Here is a 19,505-nt window from a genome sequence, read left to right as displayed (position 1 = left end):
CTATTACGAGTAGGTTCACGAGATACAGGCCGCTGACAGACAGGCAGATCAAAGAGAGCTGAAAAACCTACACGAGTACCTATAAAAGATCTTTCTTCTCACCGTTTTGTGTTTGCAACGCCTGGATGTTAAAAAAATATTAGGAAAACCTTGAAAACTTCATTCAAACACACACGAGATTGTACTGCGGGCCTCAGTTCTAAGGAAAACTATAAAATGCATATACGGACGTTTCCAATGGAGAGCGGGCGAGGGGCGCGGGGTGCGGGGCTCGCCGACACACTTTCTGAAGGGCTCTAAACCACGGCTTTTGTGGCCACCTTTATGAGCCATCTATTCGTGGGCCTTTGATTTATCACAAACAGTTAAGGCTAGTTTTTGTGAAAATCGTTTATAAAAGTTTATTTATAAACGGCCAGCGTATGTAAAGAAAGACAAATCCAATGACCTCAAACACGACGGAGTCATTTTGAAAAGTTGAGTTCTTATGGCCACCTTCCGGCTCCACCATCAGACCACCTCCAAAGTTAGGACCACCTCCCATATTATTGCATTGTCATCGAAGTTACATCGGTACTTAATTGTCAATTAATGATAATGAATTGTTTGGTTTAATACGTCTGGACTTTCTGTTAATTAATTTGTTAAACTCTTAACTAATTCATTTTTCTTAATAATATCTTTATAAATATTATATATTTCTTCTTGAATATGAGCTTAATAAAGATGTACCGAGGTACCTACTTAATAATTTTAATTTTTTCATAAATTATTTTAGCGGTGAAGTGGTTAGTCGAGATAACTATTTTAGTAATACAATTACAATTAATATTCATTATTTTTTTATCAAAATGCCACTATGGACTTACGGCCTACTTCACTAGACTTTTATTAATGGTGTAAGATCGTTCAAATCCGTGTTTAAGTAAAACAAAAAATTTGGTATAATCTGTAGCATCTAAAACGGTCCGACATAGTTTGCTTCGCTATAGGTACCTATCTACTTAGGTTTGGTTTTTAACAAGAGATGCGAATCATCTTAATTACACTTGTCAGGTATAATTTGTAGGAAAGTTAATTTAACAAGTGTTGTACTTATTCAAACTTTTTAAAATTTTAGTTTTAGATAAAATCAAGATAACCAAGAATTGTAGATAGATAAATTATTGTACCGACTTAATTAGATATACAAAATATCATTAAATTCTTCCTAAAGACGAAACTTTATAGTATTTAATTAGTTCTCATTTACAACCGATAGACGTCAACTGCCATACATAAATAGATAGATGAAATCTTAGGTAACTTAGACATAGGTAACTCTTCCACACGCCACTTTCTTGCGCTGCCTGAATCTAGCAGCTCCATGCATCTCGTTTGATTTCGTCTGTCCACGTAACAAAACGTTACGCTTTCCAGTGCAAAATCGTCATTCTATAGCATCTTGAGACCCCAATCCCAACATCTATCGTTTTTCAAACTATGTGCCCTGCCTATTGCCATTTCAGCGACCCATTGGACTATGGCGGTAACTCTAATTCTCCTATATCCACTCATACGTAGTCATTCCCTCATAGTATTTAATACTCTACCAGATTTCAATCTCTTTATATTTTTCTCTTTGAGTCTGTCTTCTGTCAGCCTCTGGACATCCATTTGTTCTTTATTACAGGCCTTATACCCGCTCCATCCGGGTCCGGTTTCTCATCCAGCCACATCCCGCCATTCTCTTTACATCTCGGTCCATCGTGTTTGAGCGCGGGGCACACTTCGCTTACTGATACCTAATAGGAGTTTATTTTTTGTCGATATTTAAACAGATATCAATATTCTATCACTTTTCGAGCGACATTACGAAACAGTTCATTGACTCTCTTCAGTTTTGTGTTATGTATTATGTAAAATCATTATTATGACGCTTCTTTCTGAACGAAAGAAGGGTGCAGTTTTTACTGCTTGGTTAGATTATGCAATTGGTGTCACGCTCACAGATTGCCAGACGGTCTTAGTACACATTGAATTAAATAATGTTCCTATACTTAATAATAAAATTTTAATTGATATTCTACGATATTTGTCTACTGATCAAAGCTATTTGTGATTCTTAAATTTGTTTTATATTTACACAGTATATAAATAGATTTCAAAATCATAAATAGTACAACCGTATCTTGTGTATCCTAGCTATGTACACATCGTTCGTCCTGAAAATACTGCCTAAGTAGGTATATTAATACAATGTGACCCTTTTCAAGACATTCTTCAATAGGTTTGTTCATATAAAACAAACTTTGCTAAAACTTACGTCTAGATAAAAGCAAAGAGGGAGGAAATAGGATAACGGTGAGCATCGCATCGCACAAGAACTTCACAATAATCTCAAACTGTTCTTGTCTGAATCAACAATGTGTCATTAAATCCACGCCAGCCAAGGAGACCTGCCCTTTCCCTCTGAATTCATACAAACCTGGATCATCGAGGAGGTAGCGTTAACGGGTTGGAGGTGTCACGTTATGATGGTCATTAGTCAAGATTGCCGATATCACCGCCCCGCCCGTAGCTCCGTTCACAAGTTTTTGCGACGCGAATGGAAACTACAGAGACAGTAGGGTGAATTGAGGCCGGCACTACCTGCTGCTTCACAGAAATGAGAAATGATTGATTTTCGATGTCGCGTTGAGTCATCTTGATGGGCATATTGGCAATGAAATAATGGCTATGCAGGCCGGCGAAAATTGTCGATTGCACAGGCAAAAGCTTACGAGTAATATCATTATAAGACTTAATAACATTATTATTATATTTTTGACGAATTCTCTGGCATGCTCCTCTCATGATTTAAATGCAGGTTTACGCTTTTGTGTATTAAAGGTACCTATACTTACTTTCAGTTCAGTCAGTAGTCACAGATCATAATGATTGTACCTGCTTGTTTTTGAGTTAATTATGTGGTTTCAGACTCGTCTTCTTATCAATTTACCAATATTAGCACAATATCTACTCTTGTAATTACCTACGGAGCAGAGACTGCGCTTTGCTGCTGATTCATATGACTTGAATATACAGCAAAGAATACTTTTTCACTACATGTGTAGTTATCGTCCTACACTTAACTTGTTCCGGAAAATCAAAGAGTTCCGATAGGATTTTTGAAAACCTAAATCCACATGGACGAAGTTGCGGGCATCATCTAAGGAGATATAGGTACTTGGTACAGAGATAGCTTACATCATCCTGGAGAGTGGAGACATGGATATAGACTAATTTTATCCCGCTAAATCAAAAAGGGGGGGTGCCACGGATTTTTTAAAACCTAAATCTACGCGGATACAGTCGCATAGAGTCATTTTGTGTAGCTCTTCCTTTAGAGTGTACCTACTGCAGACGGTCAACGACCCTACCAATAGAATACGATTAAACCAAAATTTAAAAGTCAAAAATAGTCTGAGATCAGTCGATATTGAACTTGACTCGACTGATAATAGGCGAAACACGTTTTCGACTTCCTCACTCTACGGCGGCGAGGGTACTATCTGTAAAGCTTCATCCACGCTTGCGCCAATAGATATTTACTATTTAACCGGATTACTTAGTTTATATTATGCTTCTACAAAGATAAAGTTATCAGGTACACTACTTAGGTATATACTATTCTGTACGACTTATCTATAGAGCGCGCTTTGATTATGCTGAAGTCACTGTTAAAACGAGACTGTGCTATACTGCTGACACAAAACCGTCTTGTTTAAACTGAGCTTAAGTCTAAGCAAAATCAAAGTACGCTCAAGTACTACCTATAGATCTCAGCCTTAATATCGTCAGACTATCACCGGGGATATTGGTGATCGTTGATTCATTTTGCAAGGTATTTCTCATCATTCTAGCGATATCATTCTAAAAATCACGATCACCATCGCATGGATCAGACCCATAGGTATATTTTTTATGGGCGTATCACATTTTTAGGTCTTAACCTACTGATCATCGATATTCGTGTGATCTTGATCGCCATTATGAACTGATGTGGACTCAGCCTAAAGTGTATAAACACGGAATGCACCTTGCGCAATCCCAGCCGGGATCGGTACACGAGGATGACATAAAAAGAAATATTTTATTGCCGAGACACGCAATACGGCACTGGGAGTTCGTCATGATTACACCTACCTACCTAAGTAGGTACCTACTAAGGTATTTTTTAAAACGCACGCTAATGGCACTTATACGAGTAGTTTGAAAGAACCACGGATAGTGAATTTATTCCAAACTAGAGGATGCTCGCGACTTCGTCCGCGTGGATTTAGGTTTATCCCGTGGGAACTGTTTGATTTTCCGGGATAAAGAGTTACCTATGTCAATTACTGGGACGCAAGCTACCTCGGTACCTTTCATACGAATCGGTTAAGCGGATGGGTTTATGGGAATCCCGTGGGAACTCTTTGATTTTCCGGGATAAAAAATAGCCTGTGTCCGTCCCCGAGATATTAGCTAACCCTGTACCAAATTTCGTTAGAATCAGTTAAACTGTTGAAAAGGTAGCAGACAGACACACTTTGGCATTTATAATATTAGTATGGATAGGTATGTCAATCTCAAATCCATACTAATATTATAAATGCGAAAGTGTGTCTGTCTGTGTGTCTGCTAGCTTTTAACAGTTTTTTAGTGGCCCAATCATTTTTATTTATATTTATTTCTATCATCGTACTATAATAAATAGGTAGGCAAATATCTAATCTGTAATTAATTAATAAATATTACATGTTTAATATTTTTTAATTAGCAAATAATATTAAATAGGTAGGTATACAAAATACCAATTAAATAAGTAGGTTCCTACTTAATTATAGCCAATAGGGCCTTTCTTCGTAAAAACTTATTAAGTGTAGCTATTTTGTCTATAATTAAGTAGGCTGTATTTTTTTTTAATTTAAATTAACATTGTAACATGTAAATTACCTACTCACAGATAGGATCTACGTAGGTGGTAGGTATACTCAAAACTGGAGATGATCAGGCTTGGCTTTATCACCAAGAAATTTTAATTTGCACATAAATCCCAGTCTCAAATTATCCATAAACACCGATGATAATATCTACTAAGTACTAAGTATGTAATAGGTAATAATTTTTTTGCTACGATTGTCATGCATATTATTAAGTAACAGAAAGAGTGGGGAAGCATAATGGTTAAATTATTTAGGTACAGTAAATTTATTATTTCTAATCCTAATAGAACATGCTAAAATTCTACATGCATGCGTTTGTCACTGCACTGTGCAAGAAAATGCCTTGTAAATAATAATAAGACTACTCGAAGGGAATGTGCGCTTCTAAATCGCGATATTTAACCTCGTGTTTCAAAGCAAGCTCTTTGTAAACGGCTCTAAAGTGGTGTTGTAGGAAAATAAGAGACGACGCAGGACTTGCGAAGGTCACACCGCCCACGTAACTACAGTGACGAGCGGACAGGGATTGTGTGAGGCTTGTGCACACTGCAATCTCTCAACCATCCATACTATCCATACCATCCATACTTCCATACTAATTATAAAATTTACGAAAGTGAGTCTGTCTGTCTATCTGCTTCCTTTTCATGGCCCACCAGTTTAACCGATTTTGATGGTTACAGAGTTAGATTGTATCTCGGGGACGGACATAGGCTGCTTTTTATCCCGGAAAATCAAAGAGTTCCTAGGGGATTCTTAAAGGCCCATCCTTTTGACCGATTTATGTTGGTGCAGAGGTAGCTTGCGTCCACGTTATTGACATAGGCAACTTTTTATCCCGAAAAAGCGAAGAGTTCCCACGGGATTTTTCAAAAAACCTTAATTCACGCGTACAGAGTCGCGGACATCATCTAGTATTAGAATAAAAATTAAATCTAGGCTTATCTAATTACTGTCAGTACAAATCATACCTGCGTGGAATGGTGCCAAGGTTACTGACTGCATTTCCGCGCTGGAAGATGAGATTCCCTTTTGCCACCAGATGAGACTCTCCATGTTAAACAAGATGATGCCCAGGACTTCATTCGCGTGCGGATTTAGTTTTTAAAAATCCTGTCGGAACTTTTCGATTTTGTGAGATATATGTATACTTATAGTTAAAGACATGGAGAGTGACAGGCTAAGTAAGTACTTTTATCCCCGAAAATCAAAGGGTTCCCACGGAAGTCTCCAAAAACTAAAACCACGTGCAGAATGAGAAGGGTTTAGGCCATAATCCGCCAAGCTGCGCGCTCATCCAGTGCGGATTGGCAGACTTCACTCACCTTTGAGAACGTTATGGAGAACTCTCAGGCATGCAGGTTTCCTCACGATGTTTTCCTTTACCGTTAAAGCAAGGGACATTTAATTGCTTAAAACTACATAACTGAAAAGTTAGAAGTGTGTGCCCGGGATCGAACCCACTACTTCCGATTAGGAGCCGGTTGTTCTAACCATTAGACTATCACAGCTTTTTTCGTTTTCTATTAGTCTAACCTCTATATTCAAGGAAATTGAAAGGCGCTTTGTGTGTAAGGCCTTATGATGATACTCAAGAGATGAGGTGATATAACCTTTGTCATAAGAACGATATTGTATAGTAGCTAGCATACCTACTTACGTATAATACATATAATGTACCTATATTACGCTTTACTAAGGATGAAACATGTCTTTTTAAACTTGAGGAAACTTAGTAGGTAGGTAAGTACACGGTACAACAAGGTAGGTAGATGAAAAATTACTACTCTATTAACTATTGTATCTTTACCTATTGGCCCACAAGTGAGCACGACTCTCCTCTTAGAATGAGAGCATATATGCACCACGTTGGCGAGGTGCGAATTGGTAGATTTGATTTCACACACCTTTGAGTTTTAGAATGATCCGGGAGAACTGTCAGACATGGAGGTTTCCTCTCGATATTTTCCTTTACTTTTAAAGGAAGTGTATTAAATTGTGTAAACGGATATGTAGGTATCTTAGGTTGGACCTTAGATATGTAACACCGAAAAGATAAAGGTGCCTGCTCTGGATCGAACATCGAACTTATAATATTACTAGCTGTGCCCGCGACTTCGTTCACGTGGAATCAGCGCGCTTTATAATTATAGCCACGGACGCTCAGGCGCGAGGCGTGTAGTACGTACTCTGTACGTTAAAAATGTTCGCCGTGATTCTTAAAATTGACATAACTTTTTTATTTATGAACCGATTGACATGAAATAAACACTAAATGTTAAGTGAAACTTACTACAATATATTAATGAAAACCGTATCTAAATCGAATAAGCCGTTTCTGATATTAGCGTGCACAAACACACAGACAAACAGACAAACAGACAAAAAAAATTAATTACAATTTCGGGTTCGGCATCGATATAATAACAACCCCTGCTACTTTTTTTATATATTACCATTGTACAGACACCACTTTTCTACAATTTTATTATATGTATAGATTATACCTCAGTCACACAAATGGACCATTTTTGGCGTGTTGGAAATGTTATTCAGATTCTAGACTTTAAAAGAACTATTTAACTTTGAAAAATCTTGTTTCTATGTTTTACTTCAATTTTATTTATTACTTACCTAGGGCATAATACCTTATACCCTAGAAAGTTTTTTTTTAAGTTGCCACTCATTCAATTTGTTGAAAAAGTTATTTACTCACTCTAATCCAACATCATTATGAAATCATCTGCTCTACGGTTACCCTATTACACAACTAAAAAAATGCGCCAAACCATCGAGTGACGATCCGTACCTAATAACTTTAGTTACAGCATAAGACAAACATAAAAACTTGGACAAAATAAAGTGAATACCTACCTTGCTTAAAACTAAAATGGCTTCACGTATAAGAAGCGATTTTGAGGTCCATTATAAGAAATTCAGACACTTCCGTACAAGGCATAAACGTTGCCGGCGCATCTTAGCTCAATAGAAAAGGGCATTGAATTGAATAGATATCTTGGATGGGACTCACTACAGAGTATTCCAACAGAAGCAGTGGATGTAAAGAAGTAATTCAGTTTGTCAAGAGACTACGTGTATACTTAGTTATCATAGAAAAACAATAATTAGTAAAAAGTAAAAAAAAAGAAGTAAATGTTATGAAATCTTCAGTCTTAAACACGGTTCAAAACACGAAACAGCAGTTCGAAAAACAGTCAACTTCGCACCAGAAACTGCAGCTTTGGGAGACCTTCCACTAGACAAACAGACGACATCATACGAGTCGCAGGGATCCTATGGATTCGGGCGACGCAAGACCGTGGCGTGTGGAAGTCCCTACCGGAGGCCGAAGTCTACAGTGAATTTATCGAATGACGATGATGATGATGATGAATCTTCAAGAAATTTAATTCAATTCAATTTATTTATTTGCTGATACAGGTCATCTTATAGGTGTAATTACTCGTAGGTATACAAATACTGGTCCAGCTTTACCACGCCAAGCTGGCATGTAAATACATTAATTTGTGTTAAACAGAAATAGAAGGTAAATAGAAAAATTAAAATAAAAGCAAAACTTTCGATTGTTTGAAGTTATACAATAAAACTACACAAGTGTGGACTCAAACTGACATATGGTATCCTTAGATAGAGGATAGGCAAGGTAAAAGTATATATGTAAAGTGGTGTCTATACAATGGAAATATATAAAAAAAAAGTAGCAGGGGTTGTTATTATATCGATGCCGAACCCGAAATTGTAATTAATTTTTTTTTTGTCTGTTTGTCTGTGTGTTTGTGCACGCTAATATCAGAAACGGCTTATTCGATTTAGATACGGTTTTAACTAATATATTGTAGTAAGCTTCACTTAACATTTAGTGTTTATTTCATGTCAATCGGTTCATAAATAAAAAAGTTATGTCAATTTAAAGTATCACGGCGAACATTTTTAACGTACAGAGTATGTACTACACGCCTCGCGCCTGAGCGTCCGTGGCTATATAAAGCGCGCTGATTCCACGCGAACGAAGTCGCGGGCACAGCTAGTTCACAAATATATCCGTATGAAATCTGTTCCAATCCATAGGTTTAGGTTTACCTTACCATTTTATCCCTACCAGGGCCAGCATCCAGTCACATTCAAATAATACCAACCCACCAACTCCAACGCTACCAACTCGTAACGCTAATGTCTTCAGTTTCTTGGGAAGATCTTTTAGCCACAATGGATGTACAGTCAGCCACAACTTGTTTCTATAATATCATGTATGATGTTTTTGACTCATGTATCCCTAAAAAGAGTAGGAAAAAAAGTAGGGTTAAACGCTATCCAGTTTGGTTTACAAGCGATATAATACGAGAAACAGAATTGAAATTAAAATTGCATACTAAATGGATTAAGACTAAATGTGTTGAGACTTATATTAGGTTTTCAGAAATTAGGTCCAATTTGAAGGCTCGTATTCCAAAAGCGTTTGACGATTATATTAGGAGGGCTGAAAGTAACATTAAAACCAATCCTGTATATTTCTGGGACTTCATCAGTAGCCTTCGGTCTAAAGGGGGATTTGAACCTAACGTTACATATAATGGTAGTATGCACACAGGAGTAGATGCGGCTGAAGCCTTTGCGAATTTCTTTGCAAACGTGTTTCTGTCTGAGGTGCCAAAGTTGAGTGTAGTTGAGGCATGTCTTAATGACGGTAAGCTAAATAGTACTGTCTGCCATATCCAAAAGTTTACAGTAACCGACATAAAATATGGCATTGATAAACTGAAGCTAAATTGCTCAACTGGACCAGATAACTTACCAGCAGATGTTTTGAAAATGTGTCGAAAATATCTTTGTCTCCCTCTTTGTCATATACTTAATTTGATCTTAAAAACAGGACAATATCCTTCTCAATGGAAGCTGACCCGAGTTACACCAATACCTAAAAAAACCGGTACGACGTCCGTCCAGGAATTTCGTCCTATAGCTATTCTCTCTACGCCGGCCAAGGTATTCGAAAGAATCGTGCATAGAATGATAAGCCGGCAAATTGGTAATTTACTTCGTGACGAACAGCATGGTTTTAGGGCCAAAAAGTCTGTCAACTCCAACCTATTAACAGCTGCTGAGTACATATCGTCCTGCTTAGATAGAGGGCATCAAGCAGATGCCCTTTATTTTGATTACCGTAAAGCTTTTGATAGGGTAAATAACGATATTCTTCTTAGCAAACTCAGTGCTATTGGTTTATCTCCTCAGCTTCTACACGTGATTTCTGACTATCTCCGTGATCGTCAGCAATTCGTTCGCTATGGCATATATGAGTCTAAACCTTATCATACGCGATCCGGTGTAAGCCAAGGCTCTATTTTAGGACCCCTATTCTTCCTAATTATGATAAACGATCTTCCAGAATGTATAAAATATGCAAAATGTCTATTATATGCTGATGACCTAAAACTTATATTAGAAATAACTTCTGCCGAAGATTGCCTCAAGTTGCAACGCGATCTAACAGCTGTATGTAACTGGAGTAAAACGAACAAAATGGAATTCAACCGTGACAAATGTTCAGTCATGACCTTTGGTAAAGTTCGGTATCCCTTGATACATGAATATAAAATGGATGGAATTCCCATTCCCAGAGTACAAAATGTGAAAGACTTAGGCGTAACTTTTGATACCAAATTAACCTTCCGAGACCATATCAATACAGTGGCAGCTGACTCATTTCGAAGATTAGGATTTGTATTGCGTAACTCTCGGGAGTTCCATAGCCCTTTAGTAATAAGGTTACTATATTATGCCTTAGTCCGAAGCAAACTCGAAACAAGTACCTGTGTCTGGCATCCGTACGAGAAAAAATACGGACTTATGTTAGAAAAAGTGCAAAAGGCCTTCCTAAGATACTTGTATAAGCGTTGCTATGGATATTACCCCTTCCTATATCCAACCAAATTTCTTTTAGGTTGCTTGGGTTTTAACTCCTTGGAGGTCAGACGGACTAGCGACCAACTAAAAATCATGTGCCGAATTTTGCGAGGGGATGTCGACGCTCCAGACCTTCATGACCAACTCTGTCGTATACGAGTACCTAAATTAAATAATAATCTTCGTCCACGAAAGAATAAACTTTTCGTGGTACCAGTTCATCGTACTGTTGCTCGATCTATGGCACCGATACCGCGTTCATTGGCTTCCTTCAACGCGCTCTCGGATATAAATGATCAATGGGATCCATTCAATGACGGGTGGACATCGTTGGTTCAGGAGTTACTGAGGTACGCGGAGAGCATTGAATGAACAGGATCATTCAGTGCTCTCAGCGTACATACATTCAAAATTTAAAATCATTTATTGTAACATATTTTGTTCTAGCTTTACCTTTTATTTTATTTTTTTTCTCTTTTTGTATTTGTGTAATAATCATCTAGTTCGTGTAAGTGGCACTGCCGTTCAATTAGATGTAAAATAAAATAAATAAATAAATAAATAAATAAATACGTGTTGAACATCCTCAACTATTTCACACCTTAAATACTTCTTATCTCTAGACGCAGACTTAAGATCATAATAAAGGTGAATTTTGCGCGAAATCTTCGCGAACCGGTATAATGCGCGGGAGCTTCAATGTCAGTTACGCGTTCATTCAGTGTTGATGCCAGAGGTAGTGCCGTTGCATTCCTAATAAAAACACCAATATTAACCGTATACTCCGTCATACTATACACTTACTATCAAATGACTCTTAAATATTTGTGTTTGTGCTTTCAAAATTAAAAAAAACCCCCGATACAAAATCCTCTATAAGAAAACTAGAAAAGAGCTGATAACTTTCAAACGGCTGAACCGATAGTCTTCGATTATTATAGCTAAGAACACTCTCGATCAAGCCACCTTTCAAACAAAAAAAAACTAAATTAAAATCGGTTCATTCGTTTAGGAGCTCCTGACGATGCCACAGACAGATACACAGATACACACGTCAAACTTATAACACCTCTCTTTTTGGGTCGGGGGTTATAAAGCAACTAACAAACGTTGCTGAATAGGTGCTACGTCTCCAACCATCATCTAGATTCTAATTTCTAGGACTTTATTTAAATTACCTACGAATCTATGAATTCTTCATAGATTCGTATTATTTTTCAATATTTCATAGATTCTATTGATCAATTAGGTAATTGAAAATATTTTATAATTCGCTAATTCGATGTTATTCAATGAATAAGTACTCTTAGGTAGCCTCCGAGAATCTGGAGGCATCTCCCTGTCCAAGTCTAACAAATGCATCATAATAATAATTTATTACATTTGTTATAAATAATCGGGTTTATAGTTTGTTGGATTTATGATATCTATCATATCACTAAACTAGACGGAACTTTTAATTATCCCTAATTAAATGTATCCCACTTACTTAATCATTTTAAGATTACTATAGTTCCTGAATTATTTACATCTCTACATACATGCAAATCTAGGCCTAACAGTTAAATGCTCAAGTGTGTCTATTAAATTTGTCGGCTAGTTTTTTATTTTTAAATTTTGTTTAACCGATTTCGACGAGGTACCTACCTACAGAGATAGCTTGCATCCCAGGGACGGTGGCTCCTGACCGAGAGGCAGGTGGGAATTTTATTCTTGAAAAACAAAGAGTCCTCACGTGATTTTTAGAAACCTGAATTCAAGTAGATGAAGTGGCGGTCAGCATCTATTTGGCATAGAGATAGCTTGCATCTCGGAGACGGATATATTTTTATCCCAGAAATTCAAAGAGTTTCCATGGGATTTTAAATAAAACCGGCCAAGTGCGAGTCAGACTCACGCACCGAGTTCTGTACTCGGGTATTTTTTTGACATTTTACACGATAAATCAAAAACTATTACTTTTGCACGAAAATAATTAAAAATCTGTTTTAGAATACGTACAGGTAAGCCTTTTCGTAAATTTCATATGATACCCCACTTGGTTATAGTTTACTTACCTTGAAAATTGAAACTCATTTTAATTTTGTTTTGTGATGTAACCACAAATTCACGGTTTTTGGATTTTTTCATTTACTTGTGCTATAGAACCTACCTACCTGCCAAATTTCATGGTTCTAGGTCAAAGGGAAGTACCATATAGGTTTTCTTGATAGATACGACAGACGGACAGACAGATAGAAAACAAAGTGATCCTATAAGGGTTCCGTTTATCGTTTTGAGGTACGGAACCCGAAAAACTTAATCCACCAGACGAAAATAAAATGATATGAGTTACCTAATAGCATAGATATGTACCTAATAGGTACGTTACGTTTGTATACCTATCTAAGGGTGAACCAAAATCCGAATGTAAATTGATTTCTGGAACAACCTTAACACTAAGTTTTCATGGGAATAGGTACTAATGGGGCGTAGGGATGTAAGTAGAACGCTCTAACACTCAAGTTTTAATTAGGTGTCTTTGGACAGATTAATAATTCAAAGATTCAATAAAGCCCCATTATACTGAACGTACTCGTAAATCAAACTAACACCGTCGTGACAACATTGTCGTGTAACTTACCTAACTATTGTCATTAATACATCAAATTATTATTATTGATATTGCATTCATAATAAGCAAACATTCATAGGAGTAAGGAGAGCACGCATTAATGTGATCTGCGATCTGGCACATGTGCGATATGTCGGAGCTCTTAATTGCCGTATTAATAAGATACTGTCCTCAATAGCTGGCCGACGCCTCGCCACCCCTAAGGATGCTCATTTCCTTGTAGTTGATTACGGCTTACGGACTAAAAAAGTACAATCATAGTGTTCTCCGGCGCGGAACGCACTGTCCTCATTTGAATACAAACGCAATGCGCGTGCGCACACACCCTTAACCGAACACAGCAACAAGGGATCCAAATAAAATGAGACTCTATTATTAAGAGTTTTAGATAGAGACTCGTCTGAAACGGCCAAATACGTGCCCTCTTTTCAAAGTCAAAAGAAGAGGGATTCTCGCACGCTAGAACGGGAGGGAGCTACGCCTGAGGAGGACGGAGGACGTTAAGGGCATTCACCCCGTACCCCGTGGGTTGCGACTAGCGGAGCTACAAATGATGTACAAGCACATAGATGCCTTTCTCTATTTAGGTGCGCACGAGTTTCGAAATAGTGGCCGTGGTACTTTTTGTTGGGAGGTGGATCCTGTTTTTGGTTGCGTCAGAGCACGGCGATAAGTTCGGCTATTGCCGTGTCGAGAATGTCTGCCGTGCAGGTGTGTGCCCGAGGTGGCAACCTTTCAAATTGACCACCTCCGTGGCTCTATGGCTATGGATTACGAATGTGGAGATTAAACGCTCATCGCTATATGATATTTGATTACATCCACAACAGACACGTGTAGTTATAAGTAGGTATGTAAATATAAACTTTTGTCCGCGACTTCAATTGCAAAAAAACTTTCACAAAACCCAATAAAAACGCTTTGGGAAACTCTTAGTTTTCCTGAGAAAAAAAATAAGTACCTACCTATTTCAGTTTGTTCCTTACCAGGTAGGTTTAAGCTTTGTGCCTTTAATTGAAATCGGTTGAGTAGTCGAGGCGTAGAGGAGAAAAAACAAACAGATATACGTAAGATGCAAGTAATACACATATTTAATGTAGAAAAAACGTTGAAGATGTTAGACAAAAAGTAATAGAGACTATTCAGTCATTTATAAATATCTGCCGTTGCGGTTTACATTTCGCGCTTAGCAACCTGAATCTGAAAATACCTGTATACATACATAATAAAATTAAAATTCATGGTAAGGTTTTCGCGGAAAGAAAGAACTGGTCCATCGAGATCTCGAGCAAGTCAGCAGAACTTTAAAATAAGTAAGTAACAGGCCTGTACTGTTGTACTGATCATTTTCCAACTTAATTAATCGGGAATCAAAAATCTTCTAAGACACAGATCAGAAAAGTTAAGTTGATCTTACAAATCACTACCCGCAATATAAACGCGTACTGTGTATTTTTTTTTGGTTTGTCCTTCAATTACGCCAGAATGGAGCAACGACGGATCGACGTGATTTTTTGCATGGATATAAGTTTAGGGGTGTGTAAGAGGTCAGGTATTGTTAAAGACCTGCAGAGTGACATAATAATTACAGGTTACTTTTTAACTCGGAAAATCAAAGAGTTTCCACGGGATACATAAAAACCCTAATACCAAGCGGGTTCATCGCAGACGGCATCAGGTACTATTAAATAATATAGGCGACTATTATGCGTAAAGTGTCTATTTTATGTCTATATATGCGTAGGTATCTAGGTATGTTTTCATCATTTGTAGCAAGTTAGAGACTATCCATACTAATATTTTATGCGAAAGTGTGTCTGTCTGTCTGTTACCTTTTTACGGCCCAACAGTGCAACCGATTCTGACGAAATTTAGGACGGACATACGCTACTTTTTATCCCGTAAAGTCAAAGAGTTCCCGCGGGATTCCTAAGGACTCATCCACTTAACTGATTTGTCTGAAAGGTACCGAAGTAGCCTTGCGTCTTTTTATCCCGGAAAATCAAACAGTTCCCACGGTATCAATAAACATCTAAATCCACGCGGACGAAGTCGCGGGCATCCTCGAGTAACTAATAAATATTAACCTTTTGTTATCTTTTAATTTAGCGTAGGTTTGATTGCGAGGGTAGATGGCAACGCCAGGACAATTTCAATTAGGTCACAAAATACGGGTACGAAGGAGTTAATTGGCTTTTCATGTAGGTAGTTTTCCATAGTATCGATCCTCGATATCTGTGATGCAACACAGTTGCTGGCTCTTAATGGCTTGTGATAGACGTTATTTTGGGATAACAGGTATATCCTGGGGTGGGTGGATGCCTCCCCGATACCGCGTCGATAATGCCCGCATAGTGCGATCAATTTGAGAGGGTTGTTACGCCCCGAAATAGATTAGTTATCGGGCAATGTGGCAATATGCTAATGTAATTGTACACCGACTTGTTATTATGCGACTATGCGTGATGTGTAGGTAGGTACTAGTAAGTACACTGTACAAGACACTGTTAGTTTGAGAGTTGAGACTCAAAAGATTGATCGTCTGATGGTGAGATAATCGTCGGTTACTCTTGAGCACCTGTCGGACAAGACAAGTTGCTGAGAAGTAAATACCACTGCTTTTAAGGGGATTATTGATTAATTACCATTCGGCTCTTTACGCACTGCATCCGATCCAAACCCAAGAATTCTAGCTCTAGTACTTTTATATAGTACTTACCTACTCTAAAACTACAAAATAGGGCAATTTATTTATTAAAGTCATTGGCATTAGATTATGCTTAGTTAGTAGGTATAACAATAACGCTAAGTTTTTGCTAGCGTTCTGGTTACACCCTGTATACTTAATAAGGAGTTCCTATACATCGATGTTCCTATATGATTACTTCCCGACTCCATGAAGTGACCCTGGGCATCATCTATATTTAGTATAGTTCTTGCAATTCACGAAGGCGAGTGAACTTTACTTGTGGTTACGTTGTATACATGGGCATTGCGTAAGTGTGCGTGCATGTCGGACCAATCAGTCGCGAGCAAGCGCTCGCAAACGCACACATTTAGTGTACCTTACTTATACCGATACGACTTCAACACAAGCATAAGCCACTCGCCTTCGTGAATTGCAAGAACTGTACTACTTATCAAGATCACATCAATATCACATAAGTAATATTAGGTAATTGTTTACTGTCCCAAATAAATAAAAATAAAAATAAGACCAACCCATCGAGCCCACATATAGTTCAGTACTTACGTGGTACTTACCTATATATTGAAAAGTTGAGGAGTTAAGTACTATGTCCACCTCCCGGCTCCAATGCCATCGATGTTACTAAGTAGACAGATATATTATGTGTTCAGCCCAATCGATTGTGGGGAACCCTTGACCACCTACTGACATGGCAAGTTAAAAAAAAGCATGATAATAAGCTACGATCTGTTGCAAATTAGCTTTACATTCGTGATCCAGACAGCCACTACGTCACAGATTTCATCTATTGATCCATGTTTATATTTAGCGAGTTCTATCCTAGCTTTTAATTAATTTACGGCCCAGACAGAGATTGATTTAACCGTTTCTGTTTACAAAGGGGTAGGTACTTAAGGCCTGTTAAGGGTTGTTACATCTCTAACAAACCCTATCTTTGTAAATTCTCTGATAATTTACAAAATCTAAAAACATTATTTTTTTAAGGTCAGTCTCTTCTTGAAAGGTTATTTTTGGTCTCAGAATTAATTTTCAAGTTCGTTTAATAGCTTAGATTGTGTTTATAAGATTTTTTTTAGTAGACGCTGTCAGTCAATTTTTATCACGAGGATTTTCTTACTGTAAGTTGAAGTACAAATTTTTCATATCCAGATTATTTTTCTTTAACCCCTAAGTTGGTTCACTCTTTTCCATAGTACTGTCCTTCCTATATATCTAAGTTCATACATTTCTTTTAAAGTTTTCTAAGATTCCCTGACATCTTCAAAAGGTTGATTGTTTATGTCTGTTAGCTTTTAAGGATTATCATGCAGATGTTCGTTCATTACTCTTTTTATAGTTGCATGCAAAGATAGCCAAAACTCATACAAACATATTTTGAAAATTGAAGACAAAATCGTATGCTTGCGTGTGTGACATATACCTTCCTAGGCTAGGCTACATAGATGCTGGCGTGGGCTCTTTTGACACCTACGAACGTGCTTCAAAAATGGAGTGCCGTTACGAGGGTTGGTTGCATGTTAGAAAGTTTTTCGTTACGATGTGAGATTGCACTTTGCAGTCAAGCGCAAAACCGATAAACAATAAATAAAAACTAGACGCGGTCAAAAATGGAATAGGTGATTGTTTGATCGTTTCAACAAAAGCAATCGAAAAGTGTCTAGTTAAACTTTTAGTTCTTGCTGGTTTTGTCCGCGTATCGACATAAATTCCATATTCCCGTTCAACATAATGTTACTTCGGATCTTTTATGCATCATAATTTGTAGCCAGCTGTAACTGTGAGTTAACATAAACTATTGACGTAAAGGTAATATTACTTTACAAGAGAAAGCTAACTGTTCCGTCCGTGATTACTGTTACTTATTGTTGTAACATTTTTATTACTAGCATTTTCATCTTAATAAGGAGGTAATTATTTTATAATCGTTCCAAAGCCTTTAATAACTTCCACATTGTTCTCGTTTCTGATTTTTCTAAGCTACACTAAGGATTACAACTGAATAGCTACCTTGGGAAAATAATAACGGTAGCTTAGAGGAAAAAATCTGCAAAGCTTGGTTTACGTATTCCTATTACCTATGTAGGTAGGTATATAGGCATGTAAGTGCCTATACTTAGCTTAATTTTAAGAAAACCTTGGTTGTAATTGAAATCGGTACCTAACCTAAGGGAGATTATGTATTCATTCGTATTCAATTCGTATTCGTCAAAAAACCATTAAATACGAATCGTAACAATAGTGCACACGCGTATTACACAGGTAGGTAAGTACTTACGTTTTCTATGGCGGCCACTTTGAATCCTATTATAACGTGGACGAAGTCCCGAGCATTATCTAGAGATATGTGACTTCTGAAGATGGTCGGACATAAGCTATTTTTTGTCCCGGAAAATCAAAGAGTTCCCAATTCCCATCAAATTTTTAAAAACCTTAATCGATTGATTGATAACAATTAATATTTTAATCAATTAGGTCATATTATTACTACCCCGATGCGGTTGCTTATTAAGAAAATATGCACCATTGATAAAGATACCATTAGTACATACCTAAAAATACTTAAGTATACATATTATAGCATCGCCATAACATAGCCATGGCCTAAGATTTTACTTCATACATTATACAATATATTATTTTATATTTCTATGGCTAACGAGTGGAACGCCCTATCGTCCTTTGTTTTCTAACCCTCGTTACTTTTGCAATAAAAACCTTGAAGGATCTTACGATAGGTAGATACCTAGATTACAGCCATCATAACTTTCCATCACGCGTTATTGTGGTCAAGAGATAGTTCTATCGTTAAAAAACTTCGATTCTATGCAATAAAGTATTTACCTACTCATGTAGAGCCTTCAACCGCGCGTGGAATTCTTGCCTGTTTGTTATCATAAAAAAAATCTATGGTAAAGGTTAGATACGTTTCCTGGATAAAAAGGAGCCTCAGGATGCACATTTTCTTCATGCCGTTTGTGTATAATATACGAGTAGTTTATTGATGAAAAGGCAACAAATAAAGATACTTGAGAAGAGAAAAGATAACAAACATATACATACAAGCTATGTTTGCTTATGTGCCTTTCGTCAAGATAGTTCAGTGGTTAGAGAAGGCAACAGGCAGATAGCCACACACTTTCATATGTTACTATAATATACAAAATATCTATGATAGGATAGTTAGATTTTTGTAAATAAAAATAGCGAGCAAACGTGCAGGCGGATCACCTGATGTTAAGTGATTACCGCCGCTCATGAACATTTGCAGTACCAGAGGAACCGCCAATGCGTTGCCGGCCTTTCAGGA

At 37.3% G+C, this 19,505-nt stretch overlaps 1 long non-coding RNA gene across 4 annotated transcripts; it reads left to right on the top strand.

Annotated features, from left to right (window-relative positions):
- On the top strand, positions 1-18,951 carry LOC123864708. Of its 4 annotated transcripts, none has more exons than XR_006795833.1 (3): positions 1-13; positions 16,417-16,618; positions 18,938-18,951. It is a non-coding gene; the product is annotated as an uncharacterized LOC123864708 (long non-coding RNA). The 4 variants fall into 4 exon arrangements; XR_006795831.1 differs by lacking the exon at positions 18,938-18,951 and adding an exon at positions 18,539-18,575; XR_006795832.1 differs by lacking the exon at positions 18,938-18,951 and adding an exon at positions 18,462-18,472.
- The last annotated feature ends 554 nt before the right edge of the window (positions 18,952-19,505 follow it).

This window comes from Maniola jurtina, chromosome 4 (assembly GCF_905333055.1).
Source record: "Maniola jurtina chromosome 4, ilManJurt1.1, whole genome shotgun sequence".
NCBI classification, from domain to species: domain Eukaryota; kingdom Metazoa; phylum Arthropoda; class Insecta; order Lepidoptera; family Nymphalidae; genus Maniola; species Maniola jurtina.
Note: the sequence above shows the minus strand (reverse complement) of the source record. Positions and strands in the feature narration are given on the sequence as shown.